Source organism: Nycticebus coucang, chromosome 19 (genome assembly GCF_027406575.1).
Source record: "Nycticebus coucang isolate mNycCou1 chromosome 19, mNycCou1.pri, whole genome shotgun sequence".
NCBI lineage: Eukaryota > Metazoa > Chordata > Mammalia > Primates > Lorisidae > Nycticebus > Nycticebus coucang.
The window spans coordinates 17,819,289-17,825,064 of NC_069798.1; the positions used below are offsets into that span (position 1 = coordinate 17,819,289).

Consider the following 5,776-nt stretch of genomic DNA (forward strand, 5'->3'; position numbering starts at 1 on the left):
TAGTAGCATATTCTCAACATACCTTGATTACATGTTTTATGGTAATATAGGTGACCATATATTAAACTTCCAATGTTAAGAATTAAGCTGGGCTTGCTGGTTCATGCCGGCAAGGTGGGAGGACAACTTGAAGCCAAGAGTTCAAGAGCAGCCTGAGCAAAAGCAAGACCCCATCTCTACAAAAAATAGAAAAATTATCTGGGCATGTTGGAGTTCATCTGTAGTCCCAGCTACTGGGGAGACTGAAGTAGGAGGATCACTTGAATCCAGACATTTGAGGCTGCAATGAGCTATGATGATACCACTGCACTCTAGTCCTAGGGACAGAATAAGACTGTCTCACTAAAAAAAAAAAAAAAAGTATTATTGCTTATTTTTGATTTTGAAATATCCTTTCTAGATTTAGAAAAGGAATCTATTTATATAAATTAATAAATTAAATTTTAGGATAAAACTATTAATTTGAACAAATAGGACTGGTAGTTATAAACTGTGATTGCAACTAAACTTGTCTCCCAGTGTTCCCTAACTCCGTTTCCCCGCCTCCTTGGATGCAATCAGGCAGGTTCCATGGATTTCTGGGTACTTAATGGGCAACAAAAGTTCCTCTGGTGACTCTAGTCCCCCAGTCTTAGTTTGTTAATAAAATGTTCAATCTCTTGTTGTATGAAAGGAGAGAAGGTTAGCACTCCCCTTGACAAGGATGGAAGAGGCCCTCGGGCCTAACAACACGCATACGGTTAAGGCATTGCCACCTACTTCGTGGCATCTAACCATCGTTTTTATGAGGACAATTAATGACAATTAAGGTTATGGGGGGGAAGCAGAAAGAGGGATGGAGGGAGGAGGGTGGGGCCTTAGTGTGTGTCACACTTTATGGGGGCAAGACATGATTGCAAGAGGGACTTTACCTAACAATTGCAATCAGTGTAACTGGCTTATTGTACCCTCAATGAATCCCCAACAATAAAAAAAAAAAAAAAAAAAAATGTTCAATCTCTGACACTCACCAAATTCTCCTACTATGTTTAAGGTTGAGTTTCCTTCTCTGCTGCAGCCAGGCCAGATTCAGACTGAACAGCCACAGTGGCAAACATGCGCGTGGTTGGCTTCTTGACTTCCTCGCAAACATTGTCCCTTCCTACCACCCACAGATCAACTCTGGCTGAGGGGATGGAGTGGGTAAGAAAGAAGGTTGAGGGCACCAATGTGCTGTGAAACTGTCTTCTGAAGCACATTCGGAGCTGACTCATTCTCTCATGGGGCTGACTCATTCTCTTCAGCGGGTTCTTGGGTAATAAAGGATCTCTTACTTAAAATTTCCATGTCCTGAAAAAGGTGTCATCTTTGACTTCGAGTTTACAACCTCCTCCCTCAATCTCTGCAACCTGGCCATAGTTCTTCAGATCTTCCCGCCAAGATCTCCACACCCTTCTAGGTAAAACTTTATAGCTGAGACACGGACAACCTCAATATCTCTCTCTCTCTCCACCCATACTCGCTCCAGAGAAACCGCTGGACTTTTCTTTCAGGACAAACCCTGAGTGTCTAGGCTGTCCCCCACCTAGTAACCAACACCTGTCAAAGCAAGTAGCTAGTGCCAGGCCTGTTGAAATATCTTTCCCTAGGCATGAGATGCCACTTTTAATTGTGGAATTATTTCCCAAATGCTGTGGTCTGAATGTTGGTGTCCTTCAAAATTTGTGTCGAAATTCCAACCCCCAAGCTGATGGTGTTAAGAGGGAAAACCCCTTGGGGCTGATTAGGTCCTGGAGGCAGAGCCCTGGTGAGTGGGCCTGGTGCCCTTATAAAAGAGACCAGTGAGAGTCCCTCATCTTTCCACATTATGAGGACTTTGCCGGATGGTGCCATCTGTTAACCAGTAAAGCAGCCCTCGGCAGACACCAAATCTGTGGGCACCATAGTCTCGGACTTTCCAGCCCTCAGAACTGTGAGGAATAAATTTCCGTTGTGTAAGTCACCCAGTTTCTGCAATTTTGTTAAAGCAACCCAAACAGACCAAGACACTAAGCTTACTCCAGTGTTACTTTTTCTTATTTCCAATTCTCCTTTTAAGGCTCCCCAGCAGCTTCAGTAGGCAGGAGATAGGTGATCAGCTAAGACTTATAAAAACCTGTTCTCAGACAAGCCCTTTACAACTGCCACGTTGGTGGTCCAGAACTTGGGAGTAGGTAGCACCTACCGTCTTATAAACTGTGCCAGAACTGATTGAATGTTTTAACGTCCTGTTCTTAATACTTTTGCAATACCTATTGAGATAATTTAAAACATATTGGAATGTAACAAAGCCAGTGTTGGAAAAATGTGGTAAGCATTCACTTTACATTGTTCTAATACAGTATTTTTAGATGCAATATAACATGTACAAGCAAATCTAAAAGGAGGTAAAATACACATTACATTTACACACCCACATTAATGCACCTGAGGGTTTTCATCACAACACACAATTTTAGTCTTGCCATTAAAGGTGGCATATCCAGGTGTATGGCTTCCCTCTTCAATTACCTCAGTGATCAAATGTGTTCACCTCTCTCCATGGAACTCCATGGGACCATTTCAGAAGAATTCATAGGTCCCCAAACGGTACTAAATAAAGAATTTCCTTGCCACCAGAGATTTGGGGAATGAGCATAGACCTCTGAAAACTACTCTACTCTTTATATTTTTTTCTCACCTGTCTCCAATTTGTCTAGAAATAACAAAATGTGGTCTGCAAGTAACTGCAATAAAGTTAGCCCTTAGATTAATTATAACACAGCGTGATATGGTTCTCTATAAAGTAAGTTAATATAAAGCTATTAGTTCCTTCCATAGATACCTATGTACTTATAATATTTAGTTTTCTTCACTTCTATTGTTAAAAAATATATATGATAGAGATAGCATCTATTCTACCCAAACTGTTACATGGAAATATTTATCCCTTAATATCTCTTTGTCTTACAAAGCAAATGGTATGATTCTCATACTTTCAGAATAAAATGATCCTTGGGAATAATTTGTTCTGGATTACCTATGTGGGGTCATTAATGAATGACCACAAATGAAGTGGCTTAAAACAGAAGTTTATTTCTCACTGTTACAGAGGCCGTACATCCAAAATTAGCATCACCAGCCAAAATGGAGACGTGGGCAGGGTGCTGCTTCTTCCAGGGCTCCAGGGGAGAGTCTGGTCCCCACCTCTTCTAGCTTCTGGCAGCTGCTGGTGCTCCATGGTTTGTGGCTATGTCATCCTAATCTCTACCTCTGTGATCCCATTGTCTCCTCTTCCCTATGAAATTCCTTTCTGTCTTCCTCTCACAAGGACACTCGCGATTATGTTTAGAATTAGCATTTTTATTTTATTTTTTTTTTGTACTTCTGTCCTTATTTTTATTTTTATTTTTTTTCATGCTGAATTTTTTTTTTATTAAATCATAACTGTATACAATGATATGATTATGGGGCATCATACACTCACTTCATAAACCATTTGACACATTTTTATCACAGTGGTTAACATAGCCTTTCCGGCGTTATCTCACTTACTGTGCCAAAACATTTACATTCTACATTTACCAAATTTCGCAAATACCCCTGTAATATGCACCACAGGTGTGATCCCACCGATCCCCCTCCCTCTACCCACCCCCACTCTTTCCCACTTCCCTATTGTTAAGTTGTAGCTGGGTTATAGCTTTCATGTGAGAGTCCCAAATTAGTTTCATAGTAGGGCTGTGTACATTGGGTATTTTTTCTTCCATTCTTGGGATACTTTACTAAGAAGAATATGTTCCAGCTCCATCCATGTAAACATGAAAGAGGTAAAGTCTCCATCTTTCTTTAAGGCTGCATAGTATTCCATGGTATACATATACCACAATTTATTAATCCATTCATGGATCGATGGGCACTTGGGCTTTTTCCATGACTTAGCTATTATGAATTGGGCTGCAATAAACATTCTGGTACAAATATCTTTGTTATGTTGTGATTTTTGGTCTTCTGGGTATATGCCCAGCAGAGGAATTACAGGATTGAATGGCAGATCTATTTTTAGATCTCTGAGTGTTCTCCATATATCTTTCCAAAAGGAATGTATTAATTTGCATAGAATTAGCATTTTTAAAACCAAAAGACGGTACTGAGACCAAAAGAAGAAATACTACCCAAGAGTCACGCAACTAGTTAGAAATAAATTCAACACAAGATTCCCAGTTGAGTGTAGTCCCCCTCATTGCCATGAATCCATGATGTTGTTTTTACTTTCTTAGTATTACAAAATACATCTGCACATACCTACCAGGATTTCAAAACTCTCACCATGGGTATGTACTGATTTTGCATGTCAATTACTATCTTTCACTTTATTTGTAATCACTATGTAGTATTCTATTACTCCAGTTTAGCAAAATATTTATCACTGTTGTCAAAACCACAAAGAAGTTTTGTCCTACTTCCAGTTACCCATTGCACAAAGATCCAATTATGGAGACAATGAGCATTGCCAAGAAAGGAAGGAATTTTTACTACAACAGACTTCTCATCAGAAGACCTACAGAAGCTGCCTCAAATCTGTCTCTCAGACTAGGAGAGATCAGGGGCTTTTAAAGACCCTGTGCGCCCTGGGGCAGGTCATGGTGTTATTGACAAAGGCCAGGTTGTGAGGGATGGTGAATCTTAGCTTCAGGAAATCTGCCCAGGGGCCTTCAGAACCTCAGTTCCTTTGTCTGCAAAAAATCCACCATTTCTGGGAAACAGCTGAAAATGGCAAGAGTTAGTTGAGACAGAGGATATAAAAATCATACAGGGGTCAAGAAATTTGTTCATCACCATTCCCATGTTGTTGAAAATTTAGATTGTTTCTAGTTTATTTTGACAATGAATATCCCTGTACATCTCTGCATTTTTATACATTTCTGATTGATTTCTAATGACAAAATCTTGGAAACAAAATTGTAGAGTGACAGAGTATGCATATTTTTGAGGTTGTAAAACAAACTGCCTTCCAGAAAGAACAAACACCCCCAGTACTTATGAGGGACCCAACACCCTTACAACAGGAGTTGGTATTCAGCTTTAAACTTATCTGAAAATTAAACATGGCATCTTGCTATTGTTTAATTTGCAGTTGACTAATCTTTAGCCATTTGTAGGTATTATTTGATGCATTGCCTACTTACTTTTTGCCTATTTTTCTTGGAATTCATCTTTTCAATATTGATTTATGAAGGTTCTTAAATAAGTATATTAACCCCTCAGCATATCAATAGTCAGTAGGATTTTTTCCAGTTTATTCACTTTTTAATTTTTTACATGTCAAATTTTTCTGGATAATATTGATTTATTTCTTAATTGTTGCATGATGCTGTCCTCTGACATAATGAGTATTAAAGTGTTTCTTGGTCAGCTGTATCATTGTTTCTCTTCTGGTACCCACAGTTGTATGTGGTGCTCATATTTCTTAATTTCATATGTCTTGAAAATCAACAGGGAGAAGCTGGCTCCCACATGACCATAGTAACTCCATCATGGCAGGGCATAGAGGCCAACACTCAGTCATTAAAACCTCCAAAATGAATTAGAATAATACTTAACAGAATTGGCTGTACATAGGCTTTACCTTGGACTCTCAGTAAAAAGCAACTTCTGATTCAGTAGTTCTGGGGTGGGGCCTGAGCCTGGGAATGGTAAATTGCACAGCATCAAAGGTGACTGTTAACCTGGATGGAGTTGAAACACATTTTCATAGTAAAGTATAATAAGAATGGAA

General features: G+C 39.3%; 1 non-coding gene across 1 annotated transcript; it reads left to right on the top strand.

Annotated features, from left to right (window-relative positions):
- The first annotated feature begins 659 nt into the window (after window positions 1–659).
- LOC128572214 (U6atac minor spliceosomal RNA) lies at window positions 660–785 on the top strand. The gene has a single exon (XR_008376119.1). It is a non-coding gene; the product is annotated as a U6atac minor spliceosomal RNA (small nuclear RNA).
- The last annotated feature ends 4,991 nt before the right edge of the window (window positions 786–5,776 follow it).